Genomic DNA, 20,387 nt, shown 5'->3' with positions numbered 1-20,387 from the left:
TCGCCACTATCGAATGCGGAGCATACCTGGTTCACAGACAGCAGCAGTTTCATTCCAGATAGAAAAAGGTACATGGGTGTAGCAGTCATCATGGACACTGAGATAGTGTGGGCAGAAGCACTCCCCCAGGGAACATCTGCACAAAGAGCAGAACTAGTGGCACTAACAAAAGCCCTACAGCTGGGAAAAGGGAAGAGACTAAACATTTACACGGACAGTTGGTATGCTTTTGCCACTGTGAATGTCCATGGAGCCATTCACGAAGGGAGGAGGCTGCTGACAGCTGAGGGAATGGCTATTAAAAACAAACAAGAAATTTTAAGCCTTATACGGGCCTTATGGGAACCAGCAAATATTGCAATTATGCACTGCCCTGGCCATCAAAAGGGAACTGATTCAATAACCAAAGTAAATAACTTGGACGATCAGGCAGCTAAGGAGGCAGCCCTCTAGACCAGAGAGGAAGTACCTACTCTAGTAGACCCAGGACCACAAGCTTTGCCTCCTAAGCCTCAGTACTCCTAAGAAGACTTGGAGTGGATAAAGAAAATTCCCATGGCCTATAACCCCCCAAGCAGAGAAGAAAATAAAGACTGGTGGAAAACTGGTGAGGGGAAACTTATCTTGTCACAAAGATTGGGCAAGGTGATTCTTAAAAGAATCCATTGGGCCTCTCTCATGGGAACCCAAAGAATGCAGGATTTGCTCCAACACTCAGAAGTAAAAATTAGGCCAGGAAATCAACTCATTGAGGACATTTTTAAAAATTGTAAAGCCTGTCAGGTAACCAATGCCCCCAATCAACTGGTCACAAAAGGAGCTTGCCTCCGTGGAGATGGGCCAGGTGTGTATTGGGAAGTAGACTTCACAGAAATTAAAACTTTAAAATTTGGATATAAATATTGCTAGTTTTTGTAGACACACTTATCAGGATGGGTTCAAGCCTATCCAACAAAGCATGAGACGGTGAACGTCATGGGTAAGAAGATACTGGGAAAAATCCTACCCAGGTATGGCTTCCCATCCACCATTGGGTGGGACAATGAGCCGGCCTTCATCTCAAAAGTAAGTCAGGGAATAGCCATGGCACTGGGGACGGATTGGAAATTGCACTGTGCTTATAGACCCCAGAGTTCAGGGCAGGTAGAAAGAATGAATCAGACTCTAAAAGAGACCTTAACTAAATTGGCTTTGGAGACTGGCACAGACTGAGTATCACTCCTTCCTTTTGCCCTGTTTAGAGTGAGACTTTCACCCTATCAGCTGGCTTTCCTCCTTTTGAAATAATGTATGGACACCTTCCACCCATTATCCCTTGCTTGCTGATTTGAGTGATACAAAATTTCTATGTAAACTTGACTATCTACAGCTTGTCTATGAAAGTGTATTGCCCCAGCTTAGAGCATTATATGATTCTGCTTCTATTCCTACCCCCCACTCATTTAAACCAGGGTACTGGGTGCTTGTTCGAAAGCACAACTTGAGATCTTTGGAACCACGGTAGAAGGGCCCGTACATGGTGCTACTGGCTACACCTACTGCCCTTAAGGTGGATGGCATTGCTACTTGGATTCACTGCTCCCACACCAGACTGACTGACTCTTTGCCCTGGCCTCCCGTGGAGAAACATGGGAAGTCTCCAAACACCCTACCCAACCACTCCACGTACGACTCAAGAAAAGAAAAATTGACTGATTGTTATTGGTATTATTGCAATTATCATTTGCAGAACTCCTGGGAGCCTCTCACTACAAGAGGAAATTTGTACTGCACTAGGAGAAGAGTGTTGTTTTTACGTTGACAGTTCAGGAATAGCAGAAGACAACATGGCTAAGGTCAGAGAGGGACTAGTCAAGATCGAGAGCTGTTGGAGTTTAGTTTTGGGCCAGAGCCACAAGATTGTGTCTCAGGACCATAAGTCAAGGGGGGAATGAAGTGTTAAAGCAGTGACTATTTGTTGCTTGTTTATCTCAGCTAGCAGAGCAACATGTGGTGGTAAACAAACACCTGGTTGCTTGCCTTTATAAGCCCTGCAAATCTTTAGCTGGGGGATCTCCTCCACTGTGTTGGAATGTAGGATGAGGCCTGAGCTGCAGCCCGTCTAAATAAAACCTTGTTTTTGCATTTTGGAACGTCTGACACTCATTGGTCTTCTTGGTGAGGGTCCTGCGACATTGACACTACAAGAAATGTGCTCATTATATTGCCCATGTAATTGTAACCCCTATGTACAATATTTTCATAATTAAAAAAATTCTTGGGAACAAAAATAAATTCTCTCTAAGTGTTTGAGGTTGGTGTGTGTGCGTGTGTGTGTGTGTGTGTGTGTGTGTGTGTGTGTGTTTGTGTGTGGTTTTCTAAAGATCAGAAGACATTTTTCTTCATTTAGAATACATCTTTCAGGTTATTGTAAATTGTGATTCCTGGGAGAAGTCTCAGAATTTTCCATGGATTCCTAATTTTTCCAGAACCTTCATCATAAATGGGTGTTGGATCTTGTCGAATGCTTTTAATGCATCTATTGAGATAACCATGGGGTTCTTATCCTTGCTCCTGTTGATGTGATGAATTATATTAATTGATTTGGGTATATTGAACCAGCTTTGCATCCCTGAAATGAATCCTGTTTGATCATGGTGAATGATTTTTTGGATGAATTGTTGAAGTCGATTGGCCAAAATTTTGTTGAGAAGTTTTCCATCAATGTTCATCAAAGAAATGGGTCCATAGTTCTCTTCCCTTCATGAGTCCCTGCCTGGTTTTGGAATGTTTGTTATGATGGCTTCTTAGAATGAGTTCAGTAGTGAACTTTCTCTTTCAATTTCATTGAAGTTTTGGAGGAGTATTGGTGTGAGCTTTCCTTTGAATGCCTTGTAGAATTACGCTGTAAAACCATCTGGTCCTGGGCTTTTCTAAGATGGGAGGTCTCTTATTGTTGTTTATATTGCAATATTTGATATGGGCCTGTTAAGATGGTTTAACTCATCTTGGTTTAGTTTTGGCAGCTCAGAATTTGCCTGGAAGAGGTCCATTTCTGCCAAGTTCTCAAACTTATTAGCGTAAAGGTTTGAGAAATATTCCCTTATAATATTCTTGATATTGGCCTTGATATGGGCCTGTTAAGATGGTTTAACTCATCTTGGTTTAGTTTCAGCGTGTCAGAATTTGCCTGGAAAAGGTCCATTTCTGCCAAGGTCTCAAACTTATTAGCATAAAGGTTTGAGAAATATTCCCTTATAATATTCTGATTCTTGGTTATTTCTGTGGTGATGTATCCATTCTCATCTCTGATTTTATTTATTTGGGTGTGTTCTCTTCTTTTTTCTGGTAAGATATGCGAAGGGTCTGTCAAATTTTTTAATTTTTTCAAAGAACCAACTCTTTCTTTGTTGATTCTTTCTATGTTCTTTTTGGATTCTAATTCAATTTTTTCTGATTTAATTTTAATTATTTCTTTCTGTCTACTGGATTGGGGTTTATCTTGCTGCTATTTTTCAAGGAGGTTCAGATGTCTCATTAAATTGTTGGTTTCAGATCTTTCCAATTTGTTGATATAGCAACTCAGACCTCTAAAATTGCCTCTGAGTACTGCCTTTGCTGTGTCCCAGATGAGCTGGTAATTTGTGTTCATTTTTGTTGAATATCATGAACATTTGAATTTCCTTTCTAATCACTTCCATGACCCACTCGTGATTCAGCAGTGTGTTGTTCAGCCTCCACATGATACCAGACTTTCTTTGGTGGCTTTTGGTGTTGAGTTCTAATTTTATTCCCTTGTGGTCAGAGAGAATGCAAGGTATAATTTCAATGTTTCTGAATTTGGACAAGTTTGCTTTGTGGCCTAAAATGTGGTCTGTTTTGCAAAATGTTCCATGTGCTGCTGAGAAAAATGTGTATTCTGATGCTGCTGGGTGAAATATTTGGTAGATGTCTGTTAAATCTAGTTGATCTATGCAGTTGTTTATATCTGCAGTTTCTCTGTTGAGTTTTTGCCTAGTTGATCTATCTAGTAGGGAGAGTGGTGTGTTAAAGTCACCAACATTTAATGTCTTTGGATCTATATGGGATTTGAGGGAAAGTAGTGTTTCTTGGGTTCTCTGTTGTTTGGTGAATAGATATTTAGAATTGTAATATCCTCCTGAAGGAGAGATTCCTCAATTACTATGGAACGACCTTCTTTATCTCTTCTCACAAGTTTTAATTTGAAGTCTATTTAATCTGATATGAAGTTTACAACACCTACCTGTTTATGGGTGCCATTTGCTTGGTAGATTTTATTCAGCCTTTCACATTGAAAATGTGTTTTTATGGGCAAGATGTGACTCCTGAAGGCAGTAGATAGAAGGATCTTGCTTTTTAATCCAAGTAGATAGTCTATGTCGCTTAGTTGTAGAGTTAAGTCCGTTAATGTTGAGAGGTAGGACTGAGAGGTATTTGGGAGTTCCTGCCATTTTATCCACCTTCTTGGGGCCTGTGGCTACTGGGTTCTACCTATGGTTCTTGCATTCTCAGTTTGGGTGTGATTATTTGGCCTTTATTGTAGTCTTGTTGGTTTTCTATGTGTAGGATATCTTTAAGAATCTTTTGTAGGGCTGGTTTGGCGGTGATATATTGTTTCAATTTTTCTTTGCTGTGGAAGGTATTTATTTCACCTTTGATTATGAGAGTTTAGGTGGTACAGTATTTGTGGTTGATAGTTGTTTCTCTTTAGGGCATGGCATACATCAATCCAGTCTCTTCTTGCTTTAGTTGTCTCTGCTGAAAAATCTGCTGTGATTCTAACTGGTTTCCCATTATAGTTGATTTATCTTTCCTCCTTGACAGCTTTACAGATATTTTCCATGTTCTGAATTCATCCTTTTGGATTAAAATGTGATGTTGGGATGTCCTGTTCTGGTCTGTTCTATTTGGAGTTCTAAAAGCTTCTTGTATCTGAATAGGCCCATCTTTTTGCATGTTTGGGAAGTTCTCTGCTAGGATCCTGTTAAACAAATTTCCTAGGCCATTAACTTCTGTCTCTAGGTGCTCCTGTACACCCATTATCCTTAGATTAGTCTTTCTGATGGTGCCTTCCAAATGTTGAATAGATCTATCATATTTCTTGGATTTGTTTTGGATGGTTGTGTGCTCTTTCTCTATAATATCTAGGCTGTCTTCAATCCCTGAGATTTGATCTTCTGCATGGTCTAACCTACTATCAGGCCTTTCTCACTTTTTTTTATTTCTTTTCCTTCTAGTTGGTCAGATTTGATCGCTTCAAATTCTTTGTTGGAACTTTGTTTTAGACCTTTGTGAACTTCTTTAATTCCTTAATTTGGTGTTCAGTGTTTTCTCAAATCACTTAGTTGATTGGTTATGTTTTCCTTGGACTCCTATTCCTTTTGTTGTACTCTATTTAGCATTCCCTTTGTGGTCTCCCTGACTTCTTTCAGTTCTCTGTTTATGCATTCCATGAAAGCCTCTATTGATCTTTGTCTATTCTCATCCTGCTCTCTCAATTCCTGTATTACTCTTTGATTAGCTTCCTCACATTCATGCTATTCCTGACTTTCTCTTTGTCTCTTCTTGGCCAACTCATGCAATTCCTGTCTATCTCTTTCACTGATCTCAGCCTGCTCTTGCCGTTTCTTTATTTCTCTTTGAGTGTTCTCAATCTGCTCATGAAACTCCTGCATCAATCTTTGAGTATCTTCCTCACTTTCATGATATTCCTGTATTGAACCATGGTTTGCCTCCTCTCTCTCCCTATCATGCTCACACTGAATCCTTTGCAGATTTTCAATCTTTAAATTTACCATGTTTACCAGTAGTATTTATAGAGCTTTTTGGGAGCTCTCCTCTGGATTATTCACTATCTGTTCTGTCCCTTGATTATCATGAGTGGGATTTGAGATACACAGACTTGCCATTTTCCTTGTGTTTTTCCAGCTTTTTCTGCCCATTTGGAAAGAAGTTAACACCAGTTTTGTGCTAGAACACTATCTTAAGGAAAGCATCAATCAAAGTCTGTAGTTGCACAGTCAAAAGTCTGCAGATACAATATAGTTCAACAGATTTATCTATTCAACATCAAACAACTATGTATTAATGGGCTATGAACCGCAAAGAAGAATTTGGTAAACCAGAAATTATCAGGCTTAGGGAGAGATGTGGGCAAAAATAGGAATAGAGGAATATGATAAGGTAAAGGGAGAGTTAAATTAACTAAGTCAAAATCTTAAAGAGGGAAACAGATTGGATGGAATGATAGTAGAAAGAGAAAAAAGAAGAAAAAGAAAAAAAGAAAAAGGAAACAAGAAAAATTAAAAATTAAAAACAGAAACACTTTAAAATTATGCAAATTTAACAACATATTATTCACAGAAGAACAGCAACAGGATGTGAGAAAGAGAGTGATAAAAAGGAGACACGAAAAATTAAAAAATAAAATTTCTTAAACTATTGTATAGGTATAAATAAATAGTATTGCTATTAAGGAATTTAAGTCTAAGAGGTTCTGAACTGAATAATAAATTTCTGGATTAAGTGTGTACACAATGGGGGATAAGGTCTAATAATCGATTGTGTGTATATCTGAGTATGAGCAGAACAGCAATTAAGTCACACAGAAAAACAACGAAAGAGAAGAAAAAGTGAAAAGAATGTGAAAGAGAAAAAGGATCAAAAGTTCAGTAGAGCTAAAAAAAGGACACACACATATAACCCTTAAATCTATATTATAATAGGAAAAAAGTTAATAGCAAACAATTTTTAAAAAGTTAAAAATTAAAAATCATAAAATTAAAAAAAATATTTAAAAGGTACAAAAAATAAGTTCTTTGATTTTTTGGGGGGGAAGATGGGAAGATCCTGTATCTCTCTTGGGTCAGTAACCAGTCGCAGGTTGGAGTCTCTGCTCTGCTTGTAGTGTTTGGCTTTACTGTGGCTTGATTGGTTTTTAAAGTCAGTTTGTTTGAGCAGGCAGAAAAATGCTCTGTTTTACCCAGGATTTTGTGATCTTCCTCCCAGGGTAGTTCAATGGGAGGGAGATCTCCTTTGAGTCTCACAAAAATGGGAGATGTCTGCTTCCTCTAGTTTGGAGATGCTGTGATTAGGCTAAGTTCTGAGTAGAGTTGAGCCCTTTCAATGAACAGTAACTTTTCCCTAAGCGGCTACCTTCTGAGACACCCACAGAGTCCAGCATGGAGACATTATCAAAGTTTTTGTTTACTGAATTTCAATTTATTGTCAAGGTTGCTGTAGGGAGGGGCAGCCTCTGGGTCTGTTTACCCAGTGAAGAAAGCCACTCCTGGGGCTGGTGGAGCTGGCTTGGCCCCAGCTGGGTGAGTTTTCCCTGGGTGTAGCTGAGCCTGGCAGGTCAGGTCAGGTTCCTGTGACCTGCTAAATGACTCTTTTGTTTTCTTTCAAGGCCTGAGTTGGAGCTAGAGTCTCAGTCAGGCCATTGTCAGTATCAAAAATGGAGATCTCCAGTAGTGGGGGAGTGGAGAGTTGGCCTTACCTCCTCTGCTCCTTGAGAAGGAATGAGGATGTCAGGCTTCTACTCATGCCAGAGTGTTGGCTCCTAGGTCGTCTCTGGTCTGCGATCTACAGGATGAAGATGTCTGCTACTTGTCAGTTCTTGCTGGTGTTGAGTAGAATCTGCTAGCTCGCCGAGTCTGGGGCCTTCATCCTAGACTCTCTATTTTGCAGGTTTGGCGGATACCGCCACCACCACCGCCGCCACAGCAGCAGCCAAGGCTGCTGGCAAGTGAACAGATCTGTCTCCTTGCCTGGGTTTTCTCTCTCTGGCCAAACTCTCTGTATTGTGATGGCACCCTTGGTGTGATTCTCTGGCTTAGGACTGCTGACTGGAACACTAAAACTGCTTTCTATGCGAGATATTGTTTAGCCTCCAGTTTCTCCTCTGCCATTTTCCCAGAACTCTTTTCAATTTTAATCATTTCTTGTTACTCTTATCTTTAATCTCTCTCTATAAAATCAATAATTAATTCAAGGGAGTAGAAATGAAAAAAATTAAGCAACTCCTTACATTTTTCAATTTTCAATAACATGATATTGTGTAAATCATTTTCTGTTTACGCTTGAGAGTATATAACTCAATTTAGTTAGACCTTTCATAAGGCTATAAGTATTTTATTTATTTTCGTTGATTGTTCTTTCCAAAGCCTGCGTGTCTAATTTCCCTTAGTTTCATTCAGTCTTATGTAGTTTAGACTCAAACTGAAGGACAAATGGAAGGAAGCAAACAAAAAATACAGTTCCTCTCCTCTGTTATTGCCTCTACAAGAATGAAGAAAGAGTTCATCCTGCTAAGGACTATGATAGGATATCAAGAGAATTCATTCTTCTAGGTATTCCTTATCTTTGTGATATAATTTAAATGATGTAAAACACAATATATTGCATAGTTAATTTACATTTTATCAGTTTTTCACATTAGCATATGGACTTCACCTCAGTCTACAACATTCCTTCATTATTCTGTCCCTGATATTTTTACACTACCAAGACATAAGATAACCAGTTTGATTTATAGCATGAGCAGTTATACAAATGGCTTCCTTAGAAGCAGAGCATGGTCAATAGATCACATTACTTCTGGTTGCTCAATACCTATAATCTTTTCTGTAATATTATTGCATTTTATTTAGTATTTAAAAAAACTGTTGGCTAAACTCAATGCTCATTCATAGAAATTTATGTTAAGTATTTTGCAAGTTTTATTTCTCTCAATTCTTAAGATAGCATTTGCTATAATGCTAATGTTATTATCATTTTAGTGTTGGGAAAATTGTAATTAAAGGCACTAAGTACAGGGCCCATTGACACACAGTGAGGAAGGAAATGAGTCACAGTTTCCAAAAGTCTTTTAGCAATAGAAAAAAGGTAGGTAAAATCTCTCCATTCTCTTACACTCTCAATTTAATATTCATATTTTCCTATGAATAATAGCATAGCAATTATTGCCCATGGCGATTGTTTTCTGTTACATTTTGTCTTCAACACAGACTGTGTTGGTGACATTGGATTATCATGCACTGAGCTGACCTTCTTTTGTCCCACAGCTCCAGTATTCTTTTTTAAAAAGTATTAAAACTTTTAAATATCATCACATACTATCTTTTAAGAATACCAAACGAAATAAATTCACATATAATCACTCCAAAATGCTTTAAAAGTAGGAGATGATAAAACAGGCCCCTGTGAAGTAAATTTTCTTCTACTTTTAAAAATATTCTGAAGATTTGGCGGGAAGATGGTAAAGGAGAAGCTGGAGTCGAAGTAAGCTCTCACATAGAAAGAAGTTTTAGAGTTCCAGTGAACAGTCCTAAGTCAGAGAATTACACCAAGTGTGCCACCACAGGACAGAGAGTTAGGCCAGAGAAGGAAACCCAGGCAAGGAGACACTTCTGAGCCCTTGCCAGCAGCTGCCGCGGCAGCGGAAGCTGTGGCTGTGGCGGGCGAGCACAGGTGCCATACCTGAGCAACAGAGAGTCCGGACGAAGGAGCCAGAAGCAGCAGGCGAGTGGATTCTACTCGACACCAGCAAGAACCGACAAGGAGCAGACATCTTCATCCTGCAGTTTGCAGACCAGAGACGACCCAGGAACTAAGACTCGGCGTTACTAGAAGCCTGACGTCCTCACTCCTTCTCAGGGAGCAGAGGAGGGAAGGCCACTCCTACCCCCCCCAGCACCGCTGATCTCCATCTTGGATACCGACAAAGCTCGGAGGAGCTGCTAGCTCCAGCTCAAGCCTTGGAATAAAATGAGTCATTTAGCAGTTCACAAGAACTTAACGGTGGCGTGACCTGCCAGACTCAGCTCCACCAAGGGACAAGTCACGCCAGCCCGAGGAGTGGGTTTCTTCACTGGGTAATCAGAGCCAGAGGCTGCCCCTCCCTCTAGCAGCCTCGGCAAGCAATTGCAAATCAGTAAACAGAAACCCTGAGAATGGCTCCAGGCTGGGCTCTGTGAGGTTTTCACAAAGCAGCCCCGGAAAACCTACGAGAACCTAGCCTCATCAATGCATCCCCATATTTTGTGATACTCAAAGCAGATCTGTCTCCCAATGAACTAGCCTGGGAGGAGGATCGCCAAATCCTGGGTAAAGCAGAGCATTTTATTGCCTGTTTGAACTAACTTACTTAAGAAACCAACAAAGCCACAGGACCACAAGCACACCAGAGACTCCAACAAGAGGCTGGGTATGGACAAAAGGGAGATACAGGATTTTTCCCACTCCTCCCAAAAAAAAAGTCAAGGAAGTTTTTTGTTATTGTTTGTTTGTTTTTTGGTTTTGGTTTTTTTTTTTTTTTTTCATTTTTCTCTTCTTCTTCGTCTTCTTTTTTTTTTTTTTTTTAGTTTTTATTTTTGGTACCTTATATAAAATTTTTTTTTCTTTTCTAAAACTTTTATCAATCTTTAATCTTTGCCTTTTTTAATTAAAAAATTGTTTTCCAGAAACTTTCTTTTCCTCTTAGAATTTTTATTTTGGGGATACGGGAGTGTGTGTTTTTGCTTTCTTTTTTGGTCTTCTTTCTCTTATTTTTTTCTTTTTAAATTATCTTTTTGTTTTTTGTTTTGCTCTACTGAACTTCTCATCTTTTTCTTCTTCCTTTCTTATCCTTTTCACCTTCTCCTCTCTTTCGTTCTTCTTTATGTGACTTAATTCTTGTCCTGCACATCCTCAGATAAACACGTAGTTGAATATTAGACCCTATCCCCTACTGTGTACACACTTATTCCACAAATTTTTTACTCAAGTCAGAACCTCTAAGACTTAAATTCCTTAATAGCCGTACTACCCCTTTATACCTATATAATATTTTAAGCATTTTTATTTTTAAGCTTTTCACATCTCCTTTATATCCCTCCCCTTCTCTCAATAAATTCATGTTCTTATCTAAATAGATTGTTATGGATTCTACATAATTTGTATTAATTTCTACCTTTCTATTTTTTCTGGTCTCTTTTCTTTTCCTGTTCCCTTTCTTTTTTTTTTTTCTCTCTCCCTACTTTCATCCTACCCATCCTATTTCCTGCTTTGAGATTAAGACTTAGTTAATTCTCCCTGAGCCTCCCCACATCAATCTATTCCTAAATTTTTACCCACATCTCTCCGTAACCCTAAAAATTTCTGGTCTTCCAAATTCTTCTTTGCTGTTCGTAGCCCATTAACGTATAGTTGTTTGATGTTGAATAGATGTATCGGTTGAACTAGATTGTATCTGTAGACTATTGACTGTGCAAATATAGACTTGGGTTGATGCTTGCCTTAAGATAGTGTTCTAGCACAAAACTGGTGCTATTTTCATCTCAAATGGGCAGAGTAAGCCGGAAAAACACAAGAAAAATGGCAAATCCGGGTATCTCAATTCCCAATCCCGATAATCAGGGGACAGAACAGATAATGAATAATCCAGAGGAGAATTCCGAAATAGCTCTACAAACACTGCTGTCAAACATGATAAATCAAAATATTGAAAGCATACAAAGGTCTCTGTATGAGCGTGATAGGCAGAGAGAGGAGGCATTCCAAAAGTTTACACAGGAATATCATAAGCGTGAGCAATCTACTCAAAAGCTGATACAGGATTTGCATGAGCAGCTTGTGAATACTCAAAGAGAAAGGCAGGAATGGTGTGAACAGGCTGAGAACACTCAAAGAGAACTACAGGAATCCCACAAATGGGAGGAAGCTAATCAAAGAGTAATACAGGAATTGAGAGAGCAGGAAGAGAATACACAAAGATCACTAAAGGCATTCATGGAATCCATTAACAAAGAGATGAATGAAGTCAGGGAGACCACAAAGAGAATGCTGAATGGAACCCAATAGAAGGAATGGGAGTCCAAGGAAACCCTAACCATTCAACTAAGTGATCTGAACATCAAATTAAGGAAGTAAAGAAGTTCATACAAGATCTAAAACAATGCTTCAACACAGAACTTGAAGCCATCAAAGCTGACCAATTAGAAAGAAAAGAGATAAAAAAACAAAGTAGAAAGTCTTGACAGCAGGTTAGACCATGCAGAAGATCGAATATCAGGGATTGAAGACACACTAGATATTATAGAGAAAGAAAATACAACCATCCAAGACAAGTCCAAGAAATATGATAGATCTATCCAACACTTGGAAGACACCATCAGAAGGCCTACTCTAAGGATAATGGGTGTAGAGGAGCACCTAGAAACAGAAGTGAATGGCCTAGAAAATTTGTTTAACAGGATCCTAGCAGAGAACTTCCCAAACATGCAAAAAGATGGGCCTATATAGATACAAGAAGCTTTTAGAACTCCAAACCGACCAGACCAGAATAGGACATCCCACTGTCACATTATAATCCACAAAGGATCAACTCAGACCAAGGAAAAGATCCTTAAAGCTGTCAAGGAGAAAAGATTAATAACCTATAAAGGAAAAGCAATTACAATCACCTCAGATTTCTCAGCAGAGACAATCAAAGCAAGCAAAGCCTGGAATGAAGTATGCCATGCCCTAAAATCAAACAACTATCAACCAAGAATACTGTACCCAGCTAAACTCTCCTTCATAACTGAAGGCCAATAAAAAACTTCCATAGCAAAGAAAAATTGAAACAATACATCTCCACCAAACCAGCCCTACAAAAGATTCGTAAAGATGTACTACACATAGAAAACCAACAAGACCACAATAAAGGACAAGAAACTGCACCCAAACTGAGAATCCAAGAAACTGCACCCAAACTGAGAATCCAAGAACCATCGGAAGAACCCATTTTTGCAACCCCCAAGAAGGTGGATAACATGGCAGGAACTCCCAAATACCTCTCAGTCCTTTCTCTTAATGTTAACGGACTGAAATCTCCAAGTAAACAACATAGACAGTCTAGTTGGATTAAAAAACAAGACCCTTCTAACTGCTGCCTTCAGGAGTCACATTTTGCCCCTAAAAGCAAACACATTTTCAATGTTAAAGGTTGCAACAAAATCTACCAAGCAAACGGCCCCCATAAAAAGGCGTTAGTTGCAATCCTAATATCAGATGAAATAGACTTCCAATTAAAATTCATGAGAACAGATAAAGAAGGTCGCTACATACTAATTACAGGATCTCTCCTTCAGGTGGATATTACAATTCTAAATATCTACTCGCCAAACAATGGAGCACCCAAATTTATCCAAGAAAAACTAATTTCCCTCAAATCCCATATAACTCCAAAGACATTAATTGTTGGGGATTTTAACACACCACACTCCCCACTATATAGATCATCTCGGCAAAAACTCAACAGAGAAACTACAGATCTAAACAGCTGCATAGATCAACTAGATTTAACAGATATTTACCGAACATTTCACCCAGCAGCATCAGACTACACGTTTTTCTCAGCAGCACATGGAACATTTTCTAAAATAGACCACATTTTAGGCCACAAAGCAAACTTGTCCAAATTCAGAAACATTAAATTTATACCTTGCATTCTCTCTGACCACAAGGAAATAAAATTAGAACTCAACACCAAAAGCCACCAAAGAAAGTCTGGTATCATGTGGAGGCTGAACAACACACTGCTGAATCACGAGTGGGTCATGGAAGAGATTAGAAAGGAAATTCAAATGTTCATGCTATTCAACAAAAATGAACACACAAATTGCCAGCTACTCTGGGACACAGCAAAAGCAATACTCAGAGGCAAGTTTATAGCTCTGAGCTCCTACATCAACAAATTGGAGAGATCTGAAACCAACACTTTAATAAGACATCTGAACCTCCTTGAAAAAGAGCAGCAAGATAAACCCCAATCCAGTAGACTGAAAGATATAATTAAAATTAAATCAAAATTAAATGTATTAGAATCCAAAAAAAACTATAGAAAGAATCAACAAAACAAAGAGTTGGTTCTTCGAAAATATTAACAAAATAGGCAGACCTTTAGCAAATCTTATCCGAAAAAGAAGACACCACACCCAAATAAATAAACTCAGAGACGAGAATGGAAACATCACCAGGGAAACAACCAAGATTCAAAACATTATAAGGGAATACTTCTCAAAACTTTATGCTAATAAAGTTCTCAAACAGAACCTGACAGAAATGGACCTTTTCGTAGCAAGTATTGACATGCCAAAACTAAACCAAGATGAGTTAAACCAGTTTAACAGGCTCATATCAAGCGTTGAAATAGAAACAGCAATAAGAGACCTTCCAGCTAAGAAAATCCAGGACCAGAGGGTTTTATACCGTAATTTTACAAGGCCTTCAAAGCAGAGCTCACACCAATACTCTTCCAACTCTTCAATGAAATTGAAAGAGAAAGTTCACTACCGAACACATTTTATGAAACCATCATAATCCTCATCCCAAAACCAGGCAGGGAGTCATCAAAGAAAGAGAATTATAGACCCACTTCTTTGATGAACATTGATGCGAAACTTCTCAACAAAATTATGGCCAATCGACTTCAACAATTCTTCAAAAAAATCATACACCATGATCAAACAGGATTCATTTCAGGGATGCAAAGCTGGTTGAATATATGCAAATCAATTTATATTATTCATCTCATCAACAGGAGCAAGAATAAGAACCATATGGTTATCTCAATAGATGCAAAAAAACCATTCAACAAGATCCAACACCCCTTTATGATGAAGGTTGTGGAAAAATTGGGAATCCATGAAACATTCCTCAATGCATTAAAGGCTGTATATGACAAACCTACAACCAGCATTATACTTAATGGTGAAAAACTAAAGCCATTTCCTCTTAACTCAGGAACAAGAAAAGGATGTCCACTCTCTCCACTTCTATTCAGTCTAGTATTAGAATGCCTAGCTACAGCAATAAGACAAGATGCAGACATGAAGGGGATCCAAATAGGGAAAGAAGACATAAAACTCTCCCTCTTTGCAGACGACATGATATTATATTTAAAGAATCCCATAGACTCCACTCCCAAAATACTCAAGCTGATTCAAAACTTTGGCAAAGTAGCAGGGTATAATATTAACCCCCCAAAATCAAGGGCTTTTCTGTATGCTAACTATGAGAAAATTGTGGCTGAAATTAGGAAAGCAACTTCATTTGTAATAGCCCCACAAAAAATAAAATACCTAGGATTTAACTTAACCAAAGAAGTGAGGACCTCTATGATGAAACCTTTAAAATCTTGAAAAAGGAAATCAACACAGAACTTAAAAAATGGCAAAACCTCCCATGGTCCTGGATTGGAAAGATTAACATCGTGAAAACGGCAATACTTCCCATGGCTATCTACAAATTCAACGCGATACCTATCAAAATCCCAACCTCATTCTTCAAGGAAATAGAAGAGGCAATCCAAAAATTCATATGGAACAATAAAAGACCCCGAATATCAAAAACGCTCATCAATGGAAAGAACACTGCTGGAGGAATATCAATACCAAATTTCAAACTCTACTATAAAGCCATAGTAATAAAAACACCTTGCTATTGGCCTAAGAACAGACCTTCGGACCAATGGAATAGAATTGAAAACCCAGAAATGATCCTACAGACCTATAGCCATCTAATCTTCAGTAAGGGAGCTAAAACAATCCAATGGAACAAATACAACCTCTTCAGTCATTGGTGCTGGCAAAATTGGTTAACTACTTGTAGAAAAACAAAGCTAGATCCTTATATATCACCCTGCACCATAATCAACTCCAAATGGATCAAAGACCTCGAAGTCAAAGCAGACACTCTGAAAACATTACGGGATGGAAAAGCAGAAACCCTAGGTCTCCTTGGCTCAGGTCGAAATTTTATGAATAGAGACCTGGAAACCCAACAAATCAAAGATTGGTTGGACAAATGGTTATGCATGAAATTGCAGAGCTTCTGCATGGCAAAGGACATAGCTAGTAAGATCAATAGAAAGCCCACGGATTGGGAGAACATCTTTACTAGCCATACAACGGACAAGGGTCTCATATCTAAAATATACTGGGAACTCAAAAAATTAAATCCCCCAACAACAAATCTTCACAGAATCAACTGCCCAATAAACAAGTGGGCGAAAGACTTAAAGAGAAACTTCTCTGAAGAAGAAAGAAGGATGGCCAATAGACACATGAAGAAATGTTCAACCTCCCTAGCCATAAAAGAAATGCAAATCAAAACAATATTGAGATACCACCTCACTCAAGTTAGAATGGCAAAAATCAAGAACTCTAACAACAACAGATGCTGGATGGGATGTTTACAGAAGGGAACCTTACTTCATTGTTGCTGGGAATGTAAACTTGTTCAACCACTTTGGAAAGCAGTATGGAGGTACCTTAAAAGACTCCACATAGAAATCCCCTATGACCCAGCAATCCCACTTTTAGGCGTTTACCCAAATGTTTACAAACAAAACCACACTAAAGCAACCAGCACATCTATGTTTATTGCAGCATTATTTACCATAGCTAAGATCTGGAACCAACCCAGATGCCCCTCAGTAGATGAATGGATCAAGAAAATGTGGTATATCTACACAATGGAATTCTATGCCTCCATCAGAAAGAATGACATTGCCCCATTTGTTAGGAAATGGAATGACTTGGAAAAAATTATATTAAGAGAAGTCAGCCAGGCCCAAAGAAACATAGGCCCCATGGTTTCCCTTATTTGCCATAGCTAGTATATGTATGAGTCAAGCGGAAAAGGTCAGATAATGTGATGTTAGGAAAAAGAATCCTTAGATATGTATTTTAATGTTTTTCTCTTTCATGCATGTGTTTCTAACGCATTTATAAGATTATTTCTTTGTAGGTTTGTATGTCCCTCCCCCACAGTATAACCTCTGCTTTCACTATATTTGATGTCATTATAACTTGTGGAGGAGATGGGGAAAAACAAGTCGTTTAAGGATACAGGTGAACCTGTTGCAACAATGAGAAGTACAAGTTGTCATGTCCAAAACGAGCTTTACAACGTCAGTGTGGGGCGGGGAGAAGGACTGGGACTGGGGGGTGGATGTGGAAGGCTGGGGAGGGATGTGAAGGGTAAACAAAGGCGGAGGCTGCAATGCTTGGTAAGAAATGTACGCATTATCCTGCCCATGTAATTGTAACCCCTCTGTACAGTATGTTCACAAATAAAATAAAATAAATTTAAAAAAATTCTGAAAGCCTTACGCTGGCTGACCACACCTATAATCCTATCTACTAAGGATATCTAATCAGGAGCCTGAGATCTGTGGATAACTTTTGGAAGCCACTTAGGGCAAAAGAAATTCATGAGATTATTTTTCAAAAGTTTAATGAACTAGGAAAGAGCCAGGAATGGAGATGTAGTTTATATATTAGATGACCAATCTAGAAAGGAAAGCCAAGCAAGACCTTGAAGCCCTGATTTCAAACTCTGAGAGTGCCAATACACAAGCATTTGCATGTGTGCATGTGTGCATGCATGTGCGCTCTCACACACACATTTATTCAAAATGCCTTCATATCAGTGTTCTACATTAATTTCTTTGTTAAAAATATTATATGGGAAAATAGGGGAAATAAACTCTTCTATATCAGAACATTTTTTTTTCCCAAATTACTGTTTATTAAATTGTATGAACTGTAGAAATAAAGTATGTCACATGATCAGAACATTTTTATGTTTTTAAGTGTAAAAAAACTGTACAGAGTTGTCACAATTACAAGAGCAAATAATGAGTACATTTTCTAACAATCAGTGTTACCTCTTCCTTTCTTTTTCCTTACCACCCCTTCCCACCTCAAAGAATACTCTCCCATCCCTCCTTCCCCTGCCTAAATTGTACAGTTCATTTTTCAACATAGTGTTTGTGCATCTCAACCAGAATCCCTATTTAAGCATTTTGTATTTCCCTTTCCCCTCCCCAAATTAGAGAAACATATACACAGGTGTTGGTGCACCAACTTCAAGGACAGTGAAAACAGGGGTTAGAGCGTGGGGGAGGAACATATAAAGAAACAAAAAAATCACATCACACATTATAAGTACCTTGGAAACAAGAAGAGCAAGAAACAAATAACCACTTGTGTGGTTCATTTCCCATAATATCATTTTATCTGGTCATATGCACATAGCTTATGATCTATTCTGCTTATCCCAGACATATATTAGTTGTTGAAAATAAGGCAAACCATGGTACCTATGTTTCTTTGGACTTGGCTTACTTCACTTAATAAATTTTTTTCCAAATCTTTCCAATTTCTAACTAATTGAGCAATGGAGGCATAGAATTTCATTGTTTATATATACCACATATTCATAATCCATTTATCTTCTGCGGGCCATTGGGGTGAGCTCCATATCTTAGCTATCGTAAATAATGCTGCAGTAAACATAGTTGTGCTGGTAGGTTTAGTATGGTCTTGCTTATGACCATTTGAGTTAATCCCAAAAAGTCTGATTGCTGAGTCATAGGCGAGCTTTATATGGAGTCTTTTGAGAAGCCTCCATACTGCTTTCCAATGTGGTTGAAAAAGTTCACACTCCCACCAAGAATGAAGTAGGGTTTCCTTGTGGCCAAATCCTCTCCAGCATCTGTACTTGTAAAAATATGGAAGGATTCAATAATTTGTATGTGAACCTTGCACAGGGGCTATGCTAATCTTCTCTGTATTGTTCCAATTTTAGTGTATGTGTTGCTGAATTGAGCACAGAACATTTTTATATATAAAGTATAATTGGTTTTCTTAATCTAGACAATTCAAAAAAAGTAAGTTTAGAAGAATTCTCATGAAATTTTAGAGCCATGTATTTCTTATATAAGCACACATTTAAGAATAGTCAAGATTGGCATGGCAAAAACAAAATAATTCCAGTTACTTGTTGTTCAAGAGATGTTTATGAGGAGGAATTCAATTATTCTGTACAAGGCACCAGTCATAATTAACACTGCAGCACGTGTTAAGGTTTGATAAATGTTTTAATGTTTTAAATGTATTTAATTTTGGGAATTTGCTTATATATGCCGAAATTAGGACTGTTTGTCAGGACATACAACTTTTCTATAAAGTATTTAAGATTTATGGTAGCAGACATATGCTATTAAGAATGTACATTTCAGAGTTCATAGAAACATTCCTAATGAGAAGTTGCAAAGTCTTTGTGTAAAGAAGCATAGTGAAGAGTTAAGACTGTGTTAACTACACAGTTTCTCTTAAAACTTTAGGACTTCCTTACTTTATATGTTAGTGAGGAACTAATGATGATATAAGCCATATACAAATTATGAGATGAGTTATAAAAGCAATCTTAGTGGGTAACTTTAAAGACTACTCATAGTCTATAAAACTCTTGTTGAACATCATAATCTTAGCCAGTGTTTAATGTACAGGAATATGAGAAAATAGTAAAATCTAATATGTAAGTACACTTCAAAAACTGAAAAATACTGGTAATTGTTTGGTATTTTATTTTATTAATCATTAATATTTAATTGTTGTTTTTCTTTATTTGTAGCATTGTTTCCCTTGTTGTAATATAATACAACTTTTATTAGTGATCATCAGAAGGTACTTTGAGAAGGTTACTGTGATGGCCCAACCATTTTTTATAGGTGCATGTGAATTTACAAAAAGCAAAATTAAGAATATAATATTGATTAAAAATTATCAAGTACAGTCTGAATCAGTAGGGATAATAAATGTCCACACCTAAAATCTTAGCCGTAGGCTGAAGTAGCGGTATTACAGAGTTGAGGTCACAAAAGTGAGAGACTGTGTTTTGTTTTGTTTTTTACTTTTATTTCGTTGGTCATGAGGCTTGAACTCTGGGTGCTGGGTGCTGTCCCTCAGCACAAGGCTAGCACTTCCACTTGAGCACTTGAGCCACCCTACCAATTCCATCTTTTTCTACTAATATGATGTTGAAGAATCAAACCCAAGGCCTCATGCATACAAGGCAGGCACTCTACAACAGCCACCATCCCAGCTTCTGATAGACTGTGTTTTAAAAAATCATCTAAACAACATTTGCCCTCCGCTTTGGGTTATATAATGAAATATATGAATATATTCTTATAATTTTGTGAATTGTAAAACTTCTAAATTTATACTAACTTCAAAATCATGAAATATCTCTGAAAGTTTGCTTCTGTGAAGATTGTTTTTGCATTTTTAAGTTATTCTGAGTAATTTTTATTTTTACCAAAATCATTTTAAATTTTGGGTTGATGGGTTATCATACATCAAATACGTTCAAATGTACATGTAGAGTCTGAAGATAGCAGTATGAATATTCTCATACAGCTCTTGTTTATCTGTTATGCACTTCCAGTATTATGATATTTCTCTCTCTTACTCTTTCTCATTTCCTCTCTTTGTCTTTCATGCTCCATGTCTGCTACTTAGAATTTCTGCTGGTATACTATTATCCTTGAGGATCCACTAGCTTTGTGGAAA

At 37.9% G+C, this 20,387-nt stretch overlaps 1 non-coding gene across 1 annotated transcript; it reads right to left on the bottom strand.

The window, feature by feature from the left end:
- Positions 1-18,535: 18,535 nt before the first annotated feature.
- Positions 18,536-18,642, bottom strand: LOC138835091 (U6 spliceosomal RNA). The gene has a single exon (XR_011374427.1). It is a non-coding gene; the product is annotated as a U6 spliceosomal RNA (small nuclear RNA).
- Between the last annotated feature and the right edge of the window lie 1,745 nt (positions 18,643-20,387).

Source organism: Dipodomys merriami, unplaced genomic scaffold (assembly GCF_024711535.1).
Source record: "Dipodomys merriami isolate MVZ:Mamm:240054 unplaced genomic scaffold, mDipMer1.0.p SCAF_227, whole genome shotgun sequence".
Taxonomy (NCBI): Eukaryota; Metazoa; Chordata; class Mammalia; order Rodentia; family Heteromyidae; genus Dipodomys; species Dipodomys merriami.
This window is presented reverse-complemented; position numbering and strand designations above follow the sequence as displayed.